This window comes from Erpetoichthys calabaricus, chromosome 16 (genome assembly GCF_900747795.2).
Source record: "Erpetoichthys calabaricus chromosome 16, fErpCal1.3, whole genome shotgun sequence".
Taxonomy (NCBI): domain Eukaryota; kingdom Metazoa; phylum Chordata; class Cladistia; order Polypteriformes; family Polypteridae; genus Erpetoichthys; species Erpetoichthys calabaricus.
In genome coordinates this window covers 28,848,033-28,863,726 of record NC_041409.2, presented here as the reverse complement: position 1 = coordinate 28,863,726, position 15,694 = coordinate 28,848,033, and positions in this window count along the sequence as shown.

The following is a 15,694-nucleotide window of genomic DNA, read 5'->3' as shown; positions in this document are numbered from 1 at the left end:
TTTACTATCAGCTTATCGCCTCCTGTTGCTAATTATGAAATTACCCAAACCACCAGTGCTGAAGCTCAGGATCTGAGTGTGGAGAACTACAGCCACTAGGACGGAGGGCAAAATGAAAAAAGTGTAAGGAACACCAGCTCCTTCACAACTGCCTGGGCGAGTTCTCATTAGACGAGGGAGAAGTTGCACATGAAGAAATCCTTGTGTCCTCCAGCAAGCAAGACATCACCATCAAAAAATGGGATGTCTTCTGTAGAATAGACTTCGCACATTCACCACATTTTCATAGATAGATTTTTTTCTGAGAAATTAATTTCTCTCCAGTGGCCCAAAGACATGTCTGTTAGGTTAATCGCAGGTTTAAAGGGACCATGACCACATGTGGGAGTATGCTTGATGCCCCTGGGAGACATTTTGGCTCTCTGCAGCCTTGTAATGGAGAAAGTGAGCCAGCAATATTAATGATTGAATATGTAAATGTGCTCATAATGTTATCAGTACTTTAACAGGGACTGAGAACTTTTAACACCATTTTAATTGACTTGTGTTTTAGCATGTGCTTCTTAAAATATATACAACTGTCTGGGTACTATAAATGGCTTTTTTTTTTCTTATTTTCTATTTTATCTTTTTTACAGACTTAACAACACAAAATTAAGTCATGGATGGCTTTTATTGACCAATTAAAGCAGCAGCCTTTGCTATCCACAAAAATCAGGCCCTTTATCTTACATTTCTACCTAATTTCTAACTGTTAATTGTTAGCTTCTACTGAGTAGGTGCATAAAACTTCAGTGTACTAAACTTATGTGAATTTTTATTCAGTAATTTGTCAAAATGGTAGAAAAATGTTTCACCTTTCATTAAGACTTCCATTTAATATGAACATTTTGTTTTGCTATTAGTGTGAATGTGTTATTTACAGAGCTGATCCATTTACTTTGAATAACGTGTTTTTAAAGAACATTAGTAACTACGGAATGAAGATACATAATAGGAGGCTAATGGAAAGTTCAAGTTCCATATTGTTTGGAAAATGGAATAGGCTTTTTGTAGACTTTGAGTAAATTCACCCTTCAAATTTTTCATTTCTTTACCTTTGGCCATGTGACATATCAGCATTTTGCCTCACATAGACTGTAAAAAGAATGACATTGTCATATACCGTATATCTAGAAAACCGATCAAAGACTTACAGCATGTTGAGAGAAAGGGAGTCAAAATCAACAAAAAATACAAATCCATACAGATAATAAATCTGATATCTGATTATATCTTAACATAAATTACGCGAAAAGAAAAACATTTTGTGGCCTATCAGTTCTGTACAGATAATGTAATCTGCACTATACTGTATATTATCATTCTACTCCACTTACAATGAATGACACACCGAAAGAAAGAAGCAACAAATAATCAAGTTATGTCTGAATAACTACTCTAATCTGTTATTTCCATTACTGTTAAATGTTAGTCTTTGATGTATATCACTGATATCTGACTGCTTAAAGTAACATAACTTTCTCAAGCCCACTCAATCCAGTTCAGAGTCACTGAGGGTCCAGAGCCTACCATGGAAGCACTAGGCACAAGGTGGGAAACAGTCCTGGTCAGGACGCCAGTACATCACAGCACCCGCTCACACACATGCCAACACAGTGACAATCCGGAATCACCAATTCATGCTAATTTTTGGGGATGTTGGAGAAAACCGGAATACTTGGAGGAAAGCAGACCAGAACAGGACATATGATAATGTCTGGGCACGCCATTCAGTTCCTGGTGGAATCACTACCCACTGTGCCATCATACTTGTGACTGCTTTTAGTATAAATGATTTTTAGACAAAGTTGTAGGAATGAAATGTCTACTACTCTTCAAGTTAGTATTATAAAATATCTTTCCAAACGGATGCTAAAGAATTCTAATTTAAAATGAAAATTTCAGGTGTTAGTTTTATTTTTTTAGTTGGTTTTATTGTTGATGTTTTACTCTGTTTCTGTACTGCATATATTGAAAAATCTGAATTTTTAAAGAAATGGCCTTTTGTGCATATTCCTATATTACTGTATAATTTGCATACAAACCGACATTTGAACATTCACAAATATAATGAATAATATAAAACAGACAATAAAATTCTTCACAATAAAACTCAGGATTGATCACAAAGTCAGCATACGATATTTAGTTTAATTAATTTTTATAATGGGTGACACAGTGGCACAGTGGTAGCACTGCTGCCTCTCAGTTAGGAGACCCGGGTTCGCTTTCCTGGTCCTCCCTGCGTGGAGTTTGCATGTTCTTCCCGTGTCTGCGTGGGTTTCCTCCCACAGTCCAAAGACATACAGGTTAGGTGCATTGGTGGTCCTAAATTGTCCTGTGTGGGTGTATGTGCCCTGCGGTGGGCTGGCGCCCTGCTCGGTGTTTGTTCCTGCCTTGTGCCCTGTGCTGGCTGGGATTGCCTCCATCAGACCCCCATGACCCTGTGTTAGGATATAGCGGGTTGGATAATGAATGAATGGATGGATGGATAACTTTTATAATAAACACCACTTCATTCAACAAGAATAATGCACACACACATATATACAAGAACATAGTTGGAATATACTGTATAACACACACAAAAACACTGTGCAAATGCCAAGTTAATACCTTTTTTTTTGTAATATACTGCAGTACATTAGCATTAATCATCCCAGAGCAATGGATATATTGGCAAATGTAGTATAGGTAGAAAACAAGATCTATTATGTAGCAAAACACAGTCTTCTTCATCTTTATCTTTTCCCACTTCAATGTGCTTGATCATCCTTCTCCTTACAGTTTGGTCCTTCACATCCTGCCCAGTCAAACACTTTACCTTCTGTTCTTCTTTTACTTTATTCACCAATCCCCACTTTGCTCTCCCTCACTTTCTCATCCCCTGTACTTCCACTCCCATCACTCTTTTGCTCATAAATTTATTGTCTCTTAATATTGGCAAAAAGAAGATAGTGGGAAAGTCAAGGAAGCCAATTATAAAAAAAAAATATTTCTTTTAAAGATGCATTGTCAACAGTGTCAGTAGTAGTTTTATCAACATCATGCTATGCTAAATGAAGTGTCTTCAACATTGTTTTATATGTTGTCACACACATGTGCACGGCAGGCAGTTAAATGGACCAAAAGAAGGTAATTCCACGCCAGGCCAAGGGGTGGCAGGTGCACTAAACCTTCCTCTTTTATCTCTGCAGACCGAACACGGGAAATTCTGCCTGATTCTGGCCCGATGACATCACTTCCGGTTCTGGGTCCCAATGACATCACTTCCACCTGCCTGCCTTAAATACAAGACAATTTCCTCTTTAACTTCAGTTCTGTTTTGGACTCAACTCCATACACATCTGTGCAACTTATTTTTGCCTTTTGCAGCCAGGCTTCAAGTATACAGGTGGCTGCCCCAAACCTTTCTTTGTGTGTCAAGACTGTTCTTTTTCACAATGTCAATAACAGTATTACTGACTTCAGGCCTCAAAAAAGTCAAATTAAATCCACTGTAATTTACTGCAGTATAACAATACAATGTGAAAACTTGCAATGGCTGTTCTTTCTGAGACTCAGTGAAGGGTTCTGAGCATGGAAAACACGCTATATAATTAAAATGTATTATTATTATTTTTATTAAACACTCTTTATAGGCACTGAAAACCATTAAATAATGTATACTACATGTTATGTGGCAGATACATTTTGTCAAGTAGTATTAGAATGCAGAGTATTAATAGGAGACCTTTAGCTGAATATACAGTATGAATATTATTACGTATTAAGCGTATCATTTAGTGAAGTCTGTGAGATTTGTACCTACAGCTGTCAGATTTTTAGTGTAACTCAATAGACATTGAGTCACAGAGTATGCCTTCATATAGAATAAAACTGTAAATTACATGAAAAATAGTTCATGTTTCACATGCTTACTTTAGAATTGTGTTAAAACTTTGGTATTGATCCCTGTAAATATAATTTTATCATTTTCAATTCCAATTTGAGATAATATAACTTCTGTAGACAGCTACAGAAGATGGACTAGGATTGTTCCAGTTGAGCAAAATGAGTCTTTGTACAAGTAGTGTAGTATAGGATATTATGACTGACATTTCACAGCACACTTTTATTCCATCTGGTATTACTCAAAAGAAAAATGATTTCAAATCGAAGGCTACCTAAAGGGATACACAAAAATTATTGCCCAAAATGGTTTGAGAGCACAGCACTTCCAAAACAGGTGACCTACAAACACTGGCGGTTGATGAACCAGCAGGCAACAATTTTAGATGCAATACATGGAACCAAGAATACATTTTAGTTGATTTTTGCCATGTTGGCCACATATTAAACTGGAATATATTTTGCAAAAGACTGAATTATATTCCTTTTCTGAAAGATTTTAATTTGAAAATCCCTTTTCCTTTGATCCCTAAGATCATCAAGGGCTGAATTCCTTGAGATTTGTTGATATATTCTGCAGATGCTCTGAAAGTCTGAATGTTCATCCAAACTAGCCAGTATCACCTCAGGGATTATTGCTTTCTAAAATATATATTTCTAAGAAGCCATCATATCTAACATATGCATTTTGCTGAAATAATTATAGAAAATTTACAAATATTACTCAGGAGAAAAACACATTACAAGTGCACATCTGTGAATTGAAATGATAAGGACTAATGTAGTGTCACGTGGAATGAATGCTGATAACTGAATGAAAACAGAGCCGTGTCCAGGATGTGCTTTTAGTTCATCAGTGGAGTCCTTTTATGTAATACTTACAATAAGCAACATCTTTTACAATACTGCAGTGAATGGCTGCAGAAAGACCCTTTTGGAAATATACTGTAAACTAACTTCAGGAAAGACAATTAGTTTCATGATATAAAGCAATCTTTTGATATGTGACAGTTGGACTGTGATAAAGTACATAGCTGCAAACAGCTGCATTAGCCAACAAATATCTAATGGAACTGAGAAAAATTGCAGGCTGTCAGCCTTTTACCACTCCGCTCATTTTTACAGGAGCCCCTCTGGTCTTTTGCAGCTGTTGCTGCATCTTGTGTTACGATTTGTGCAAACTGCCAAGCAGGTCCCGAGTGACCCCTAGCCAGTCCTTTAGCAGTTCTCTGAGGTAAATTAGTGGTACTTATAGTTTGATGAATTGAAACGATGATCAGCTCATGAACTTGCAAAATGTTCACTTGTGCAACTGAATTCCTCAGACCCATTAGGTTAAAAGCCTTTTGGTAACTTCACTTTTGTGCTGCATATTTTTGTGAAGTTGCTAAAGTTAACTGCTCTCTGTCAGACATCAGTTTGACGCTGTCTTACTGTTTGTTAACTATTGTGTTTATAGGTTACTTTTAAAATGAAACATGATATTATTGGAAATCAAATTAACATGCGAACGAAAGGATTGATCCAAAAAATATGAATTATGAACACATACACTGCATACACAGTGTATATAAATGAAACTTTTCTCATTCTAATTGCAATCGCAACATTTTTTTTTTTGCATTTGTAATTAATTTAAAACAGGCTACTATTTACTTCCTCTAACACTATTTCACTTTTAAATTGGACTTCTGTCATGTTTCACTCACAGTTCCATTGTTACTTTCAGCTGCATATTATTATTACAAGTGTGGAACACACACAAACTGTGGCTTCACTAGAAATATATAATAATGCTAATATTCCCTGTTTTACTGATTTAATATTAATAATCATCAATAATAATCATCACAACAATCATTTTATTTCTGAAAGGATTTGTCATACATCAGCACAAGCAAACAACTCAAAGAAGTATACAGTACTTATGGTGGATAAAGTGGCATGTTCAGGTGTGGATCACTATTACTGTTGGGGTAATTATTTTATCACTTTTATGTCATTTCCAATGCAATCAGTTTTACATTAAATATATAATCAAATTTAGATTCCAAATAATCCTAATTAAGAGACTTCTAATATAATAAAAGTGAAAAGTTGGAGATGTGGGATGAAATGTAGATATGAAACTAAAGCTCTTATTACTTTTTATTCTAATATTCTAATACTGTATTATGTACAGTATAACACGGACAGTTATTTTAATGAGATATTTCACCTGCCCATAAAGCCGTTATTAACCTTGCGATGCTTAAATGGAGTTCATCTGCGACGAGATGTGGCACCACTAACATTCAAAAAAAACAAACTCTGTGCAAAAAAATAAAAAGTCTTATTAAGAAAGATAAGTTAATTGTCAGACTTTAAATGTGATAATTCTTAGTCAAAACATTCATAATTAAATAATGATGTGTTGAGGGGGGCTTTACTACCACATGATGATCTAAGATGGCAGTCAACACACATATAGTAAGTGCTGCGGATTTAATCACTTGTCGGCTTGAAAGGACATTAAAAAAGTACATTAATATAAAGCAATTTCTTTTCTTGCACACATTTAATTTCAGATAAATTACATGGCTGGCCTGTACACTGGTACTGTGAGTGCTGTGCAGAGTGGAGGCAGAACCTCTGTGTTTTTCCCAGTTGATTCTGGGGGTCCATCAGGGGTGTGTTTTTGCTCCTACTCTGTTCAATGCTTGTATGGACTGGGTGTTGGTCAAGGTCATGGGGTCCAGAGGCTGTGGGGCATCTGATGGTGAAGAAAGATTCATGGATCTTGACTTTGCTGATGATGCTGTGATCTTCACAGAGTCAATGGAGGCTCTGATCGAGGGTCTCGAGAGACTGAGTGAGGAGTCCGAGTGTCTGGGCTTGTGAGGGTCCTGATAAAAACCAAAATCCCGGCCTTTAATGACCTCTTGGGCGTGGCCATCATCAGCAGGGTGTCTGTCTGCGGAGAGAGTGTCGACCTCGTCATTGAGAGGTTTACTTACCTTGGCAGTGACATTCATGTGACTCTGGCAACTCTTCCTATGAAGTCAGTAGATGGACTGGGAGAGCATGTGGGGTCATGAGGTCGCTGGAAAGGGGTGTGTGGCGCTCCCGATATCTATGAAAAAGGACGAAGGTCCAAGTCTTTAGAGTCCTGGTGCTTCATGTCTTGCTATATGGTTGTGAGACATGGACAGTATCCAGTGACCTGAGACGAAGACTGGACTCTTTTGGTACTGTGTCTCTCCGGAAAATCCTTGGGTACCGTTGGTTTGACTTTGTGTTGCTCATGGAGTTCCGAATGAAGCACATTACCTGCATTGTGGGGGAGCGTCAGTTACAGCACTACGGCCATGTGGCGCGTTTCCCCGAGGGTGATCCGGCTCATAGGATCCTCATTGTTGGGGACCCGAGTGGCTGGACCAGGCCAAGGGGTCGCCCATGTAACACCTGGCTGCAGCAGAGAGAGGGTCATTTCCGAAGAGTGGGACTGGACCGCGTGTCCGCCTGGGGGGTTGCAAAGTGGGATCCAGAGTTGTTTCATCATGTGGTGGGTGCGGCAACACGCTGTACCTGTGCATGCTCCCCAACTTGACTTGATACATTTAATTTCAGATAGTGTTCCAGATAAAACATAAATAATTGATTAGAATACAAGCAGAGTTATGTTAGATTCTGCACAACTTATTCTTTATAAATGTACCCAGTGCAGTATACAACAGTTATTAATATACAGAGACTTATAAATATGACATATAAATATATCACCTAGAAAGTTGACAATAACAATATAACTTTCTGTTCATCCCATGATCAGCTATTTTTTGCCTTATTTAAACTGGCCAGAACACAATAGTTGAATTGAAAGAGTAGTAATTGAAAATCAATTCCAATTCTAACTTTGACGCAACATCAATTTAGCAGGTTAATTCTTTCTAAGTTTAAAACAAATGTTTCCATCCTAGTGTTTAACCTAATCCTAAAATAAGTGGTGTCACGTTACTTTTATTGCTTGTCCTTAGTATATTTTTTATTTAGTTCTTTCTATTAGAATCAGTAATATACAGTACACACACCATGACATTTTTCGGTGTGTATAAAATAACTGGAGAATGTAAATGATGGGGTATAACATCTGTAAAAAGAAGACACAAAACACAGGATCAAATAGTTGGGGCACCAGCCTGGTGACCCCACATAATTTCAAAGGATGTAAATAGAAAAAAACGCACAACAAGTTGCAGATGTGTCTTTCCAGACTAGAGCTTCAAAATGGCCAAACTTCTGGTCATATGCATTCGAGGCAGGAAGGGGTGGGTCCAGGAGGGCGGGCAGCGGAAGTGATGTCAGTGGTGGAACGGCTGTCAGTCTTCCGTTCTGCAGAGGGAGGAAGAGGGGAGGCATTAGAACACAGCGCCCACGCCTGGTTTGGCAGGTAATTTGCACCACCACAGCCCTTAAGCTGCCTGCCATGCGCACACACACGACACACTGTAAAACAAACCAAGCAATATGATGACATGGCTCAGTCTATCTTGCTGAGAGTTTCTCCATTACACTTGCTTAATGTATGCATTTAAAGAGTTATAGCAAAGCACTGTGGTGTTGCTTAATTATCTCCTTTGTTTCATTTACTAGAGTTTAAAAAAGATAAGACGAGAGAAGATGGGTAAAAGCAGGGGAAACAAAGCTTGAGAAGATTGATAAGAAAGAATGAAAGGCTAAGTGATAAAGGTGACCATTTAAAAGATTAAAAGTAAGATTAAAAATCCTAGATGATAATGTGTCAATCGAGGCCGAGGCATGGTTTGGGGGCTGTATTTCTGTATTGGGTGTTGTTAAATGTGAAAGAGCCCTCATCAAAAATACAGAAAGGTTGTGACCAGGAGAAGTGAAATTTGTCAAACTAGAGTGCAAGAATTATTGTATCTTAATAGCTGCACCATGTTGTAATTATCCTGAAGCCTTTTAACTGTGTCTGTTAAGTGCCATGAAGGACAGAGGGGTATGCCAGCTGAACGGGAAAATTACTTCTTTCCCGGCCAGAGGTATATGAAGGATGGACCAGAGGAAACCTAAAGCCACGAGCAGTTCCGTTCCCCACAAGACAGGTGGTAGTGGTCCTCACGTGCCGTCCCATTTTGGACATCTGCCAGGTTACCTGGGAGTTGGAGTCCAGAAGTGTAGCCTTGTCAGGAAAGGAGCTCCCTGGTTTCCACATGACCCAGAAATGCTTCCAAGAGGATACACAATGGCACCAGAAGCATTCCCAGGTCCAGCTTCAAAGGAGCCCCACCGCCACACATGAATGAGTCAGAGTTGGGAGGAGTGGTGGCTCTGAGGCTAAGGATCTGTGCTGGCATCCAGAAGGTCACTGCCAAAAGAGATCCTACTCTGCTGGGCCCTTGAGTAAGACCCTTAACCTGTAATTGCTGCAGGGGCGCTGTACAATGGCTACCCTACGCTCTGACCCCAAGGGGTATGCGAAAACTAACAAATTCCTAATACAAAAAAATATTATCCTAATACTATAAAAAAAACAGGCAGCACTCAACAGAAGAAGGAGAGAGAAAGAGAGATTCACTTGTCTGCAATGGTGGTTTGGATGTTTTGCACACTTGGTACTTCATATTTGTGTAATAAAATCCATTATTTAAACCTGGGACTATTCTGGGTGATGTTGTGTCTGAAGTTTGGGACTCAGTGGCGCCCCCTTGTGGTTCCAGTCTCTATAAGTATGCACCATTCCAAGTGGGAGAACTTCAAATGGGGTGATAGGACACTTCACTTTGTCCTGGGGAGATAGCTGTATCTGATCAGAATCTGAATCATTTTTATTTGCCAGTACTTAATATATAGGAATTTGACTTGTAGTGTCAAACTTACACATTATGTGGATGATAGTTCTGCAAACAAATATAAAAACATACTTTTTTTTCAGAGCTGTACTGTCTCTGTTTAATACCAAGTTGTTAATTTATATGTCAAGCGCTTAGGAATGCTTTATTATTTTGGAGACCCTCCAGCTTGCTGCTATTAGTCACTGCTTTAAAATTGTCAGGAATGGGCTGGCTTCCATCTGCCTGTAGTTTGCTCCTCGGTCTTACTTTTGCCATCTTTCAGTAGGCAATGCCACCCGTGCTCAGATCATTGAAAGAGAGGAGCAATGGAAATAATCAAGGAAGTACAATGCAAGTGAAAATACATCTTGGTGGGTTCCCTCTCTTATATCCCACCCTAGTATGTGACTGCTGGATATTGTAATTAGCACTGCTCAGCAACAGACTAAGACTTGAGGAGCGAGGGGCAAACTCAAGGCCAAAGGTGAGTCTGGGGCACAGCCTGAGCCCATTTCTGTGAAGAATACAGTAGATACAGACATTAAACAGCCTTTGTTTATTACTTTTCACTTAATTCTGTCACGGTTAGTATGGTGGTTCCCAACAATTCTTCTTCATATGAGTTATGCAGATATGTTAGTACTCCTGTACTGCTGGAGTTGGTGGCAAATTTTAAGTGAATATACAAAAACACATTTCATGACAAGTTAAGAACTAAGGATATAGTAGAATCAGAAGCCTCGTAAGCCACACTGATTCAGGCTAAAAATAATAATTCAAATAATACAATATGTTATAACAACATTTTTTACCTTGACCATACTGCACTTCTGAAAGGTCACTAATTGCATACATCATTTAAGGAATCCGAAATTTATGTGTTTAACATTCCAAAGAAAAAAAATTATTTGAAAGATTTGATTCTATTAGTTACAGTTTGTTGATGAGATACTTTACTTGTGGATGTTGTAATTGTGACTATATGTTGTCACTTAAGAAAAATGATAGGAAGAAATTTCTTGTGTCAAGTTATTTAGGTTGGAATAGATGAGCTGAACCAGCTGGGGCTTTCGAATGATATGCAGTACACTTACTTGTAATTAAGCTTCCTTTATTGCTGAACCCTGAAAATATGATCCCATACCATTCAACAAGAGACAAAACAGATGATTGAACTGTGTGTCATTAATTTCATAAAAACTGTGTGTCATTAATCCCCCCCCCCCCCAAAAAAAAACTGAGAACCAATGCCAGTCCTTCATATTCATTCACAGATCCTCGGTATATGATGTGCTTGCTAGTCAAGCTGGCAGTGTGCCTTCTGATTGTGGTAGGATACCTGAGTTACCAGAGGAATCCACAGGATCTCCAAAATGAAGCCATTTTGGCCAGCAATCAATTTGGGGTCTTTTGGTTTGAAGTTCTGCGGTGGGTTGGCACCCTGCCCGGGATTGGTTTCTGTCTTGTGCCCTGTGTTGGCTGGGATTGGCTCCAGCAGACCCCCATGACCCTGTGTTCGGATTCAGCGGGTTGGAAAATGGATGGATGGATGGGTTTGAAGTAGTAATGCTAACATGCCACCCTAGTATGCATGGGCACATTTCAAACGCATATAATATCATTTAATTGTTACAATACTTTTTACTGGGCACATTTCAAACATATCATTTAAGTGTTAGAAGACTGTCTACTGTCATATCTCATAATTTTCTTTAAAAGAGGGTCACATTTAAGTGTTCACTGGATTGGCAGGGCACAGCAAATGTAACTTGGTAAAAACTTTGTAAAATTCCCCACAGTTTGCCTAAGTTCAGTCCTAACATTAAAATGTTACCTAATTGGCCCACTAACATGACAACATAGTCTTGAATTCCTAAAATTAGTTTCCTATTTCTATTTATGAGGTTTTATGTAATTTATTGCCTATTATAGAACAAACGTACCATTCCCTCTTCCCTGCTAGGGATATGCACACTTAGAAATGTATCAGGTAGCATGTGGGCTCAAGGCATTTTGTGCTTCTAATCACTCTTTTATCTAAAATGTCAAATGCTGCTCTTTCGCCACCCTCCTTCACTGCTACCACCACAATTCAGCTTGCCTGCATTGATTTTCTGTAGTTATAATGTATCCTGCTAGGTGAGTCTTCGAAATCCATTTCACCGTGATGATTCACCAACAATAATTTGTACCTCATGATGCCACCTAAGGGCAATTAGGGCAGAGGTGTGTGCTGCAAAAAGCAAAGCACACACTGGCCTGAAATATGTTACTTTTAAATTCAAAGGTAATTAGATGGAAAAAGTCATCTTGTGCATTGAACATTTCTTATGTTTAATAGGCTAATTTCAACTACATAGTGAATGTCTAGTTATATTAAAAATTGGGCAAGAATTATCAGTCAAAAGAAATTAAAAAGCCTTTTCAGTAAACATTCAATAGAGAAGGCAACAACAGCAAAGTGAGAAATGTGCCATGGTAATAAACAAAATCTCACATTTCTATTATACTTATATAAATAAATAAAAATCTGAATGATTATTATCAAGAGAGCTACAATTCCTTAGTTAAGACAATTCAGAAATGAAAAGAGACAGATTAGTTTACCTATATAATTGCAAAGGTAATTGTATTTCATCCATTTCATTCTTAAATGATTGAAGAGTATCATCTTTAATTACGCAAGTGGCCATTGTGCCAGGGTTGAGCGAGTACTTCTAGGTTTATTTATTGCATTTCATATTACATCTGTTTATCTTTTGAATGTTTTTTTGAGAGTAGGTTTAACTGTTTTAGCTTGTCACACACATCTGAGTAGGAGGAAGTTGTATGGACCAAGTAAAGGTAATTCCACACCAGGCCAGGGGGTGGCGAGGTGCACTTCTTCTGTTGTCTCTACAGACCAGAAGCGGGAGAATCTGTCTGATTCAGAGCTGATGACATCACGTCCGGTTCCGGTGCCTGGGAGAATGTCACTTCCGGTCCTGGCACCCAGGACGATGTCACTTCCGGTTATGACGTCAGAAGAAGGTTACTTTCGGTCTTGGCATTTAAAGCCGCCATTTTTACAACCTGTATTCAGTTCGCATTTGGACTCCATTGAAGACACTTCAGTTTGATTTTCAAAACCCATTGCATCCAGGGATAATACATGGCTGGCTGCCCCAAACCATTTGGAGTGTGACGAGTCTGATCATTTGACAAGTTATAGTTAAGTGGTGAAAAAAAATAAAACAAATGTATAAAAATAAATGTGCTTTGATGGTCTGAAATCCAAGAAAAGCATTGTATATGAAAATAGTATATCATTGTCATTTTATGAACACAGCTTGAAGGGTGGAGCAGGGGCGCACCAAAATACGCATGGTGATCCTGTTCATAGGTCCTCAACAGAGTGCCTTGAGTTGCACCATTCGGCTAAAAGTCAAAAAATGTAAATCATAATGAAATATCTCAAGATAGCGTTTGTAATTTATGTCACACAATCATATTTTATAGTAGTAATTTTTGGATTTGTTCAATAGAACAGGGAAGTTTGTTTTCTGCAGTGGCTGAGGATTTCTACATCATCTACATCTTCTCAGAACATCAGTAAATTGACTACAGGGTAGGCATATTGAGGTTAAAGCAATTCCTTTTATTGGTAGCCAGAAATGAAGTGTTTGAGTGCACAGAATTAGACAAAATGCTGTGAACAATGTTAGCAATTTTTCAGTGAACCTCAAATTCTTATTTCCCAAAACCACTTTACATGATCATAGATTCATTTGCTTATCGCTAATCGCTACTGACAAAGGATTCAGAAAGTTTTCAGAGCCCCTTTCTCTTTTCACATTTTGTTTCGTAACCCAGAATTTCAAAGTGATAACAGGACTTTAAGAATTTGGCAGCAATTACAGCCTGGGGTCTTCTTGAGTCTGATGCAAAAAGCGAAGCACATCTGGATTTGGAATTTTTTTCCCCCATTCTTCTCTGCAGATCCTCACAAGCTTTGTCAGTTTAGATTGATATCATCAGTTGATAACTATTTTAAGGTCTCTCTGAAGATGTTGGTTTGGGTTCAAATCACGGATCTGCCTGGATGACTTAAGAACATTTCCAGAGTTGCCCCTAAGCCACTCCTGTGTTGTCATTGGCCTGTTGGAAGGTGAACCTTCAAGCCTGAGGTTTCTTTAAGGATTTCTCTGTGCGTTGCTCTGTTCAGCTTTCCCGCAATCCAGTCTAACCCCATAGCATGATGCTGTGAAAACCATGCTTCGACATTGGAATGGTATTGTGCAGATGACAAGCTCTGCCTGGTCTCCTCTAGACATGTGGTTAATCTTGGTTTCATCAGACCAAAGAATCTTATTTGTCACAGTTTGAGAGTCCTCTAGGTGCCTTTTTGAAAACTCCAAGTGGGCTTGCATGTGTTTTTTTGGTGAGGAGAGTCTTTTATTTGGCCACTCTGCCATAAAGCCCAAATCTATTGTCACACACGTGCGCATGGACGGCAGCTAAAGGGTCTGAATGAGGGTAATTCCATAACAGACCAGGGGGTGTTGGAGTGTACTGATCCTTTCTCTCTTTCTACTGCAGATCGATTATGGGAAATTCCACCTATGTTCAATGACCTCACTTCTGGTTCTGGGTCTGATGACATCACTTCCGGTCCCAGCCCTGATGACCTCACTTTCTCTGTTCTCCCTTAAAACCACCACCTTTGCCTCCTTAAATCAGTTCTGTTTTGGACTCGTATCTGTACACAATGTACTCCCAATTTAACTGTTTCGCAGCCAGGAAAAATTATATGTATGGCTGCCCCAAACCTTTATTCGACTCTTTTATCTCATATTTGACACTAGGTAGTGCTGCAGTGATGGCTGTCCTTCTGGAAGTTTCTCCCATCTTCGCACAGGTTGTCTGGACCTCAGCCATAATTACAATTGGGTACTTAGTCGTTTCTTACCACTGCACTTCTCCCATGATTGCTCAGTTTAGCCGAGTGACCAGCACTAGAAAGAGTCATAGTTGTTCCAAAAGTCTTAAATTTAAGAATTATGAAGGCCATTGTGCTCTTGGAAACCTTCAATGCTACAGGAATTTTTTGTTGCCTTCGCCATATCTGTGACTCCGCATAATCCGGTCTAAACTCTACATTATGTGAATTTCCCTTGGGATTAATAAAGTATCTATCTATCTATCTATCTATCTATCTATCTATCTATCTATCTATCTATCTATCTATCTATCTATCTATCTATCTATCTATCTATCTATCTATCTATCTATCCAATTCCTTCTACCTCCTGGCTGGGTGTTTGCTCTGATACACATTTGTGTGCCTTTCCATGTCCAATCGATTGAATTAAACACAGGTGGACTCCAAACAAGGCACAGAAACATCTTAACGATGAAGAATATAACAGCATACAACCGAGTCAAATTTCAAGTGTCATTGCAAAGGGTTTGAATATTTGAGTCAATGTGACCGTTCAGTTTTTTGTTTTTAATAAATTTGCAAATCTTTCTAAAATCCTGTTCTCGCTTTGTCATTTTGTGGTATTGGGTACTGCTTGATGTGGGGAAAAAATAAATCTAAATGCTTTGAGCACAAGGCTGAAGCATCGTGAAGAAAGTGAGGGGGTCTGAACAATTTCCGAATCTTCAGTAAATACTGCTTATCTCCTGTCAGAAGACATTTGAATTAATCACACTAATAAATGGTAGCTTTAAATTATGATTTGTCACTGATGAGGCTTCAAGGATGAATGGAAGAGAAAGTTCCACTGAGCCCCTTTATAATGAGAGCTCTTGGGAGCACAGTTGCCCTTTTAAGGAAATCTCTGAAGTTGCATTTTATATTTCATTTTCTCTCATCTGACAATTTTAAAATTAAATATGGAGTTAAATGTATATGCAATAAGATATATTATTGCACAGGAAAA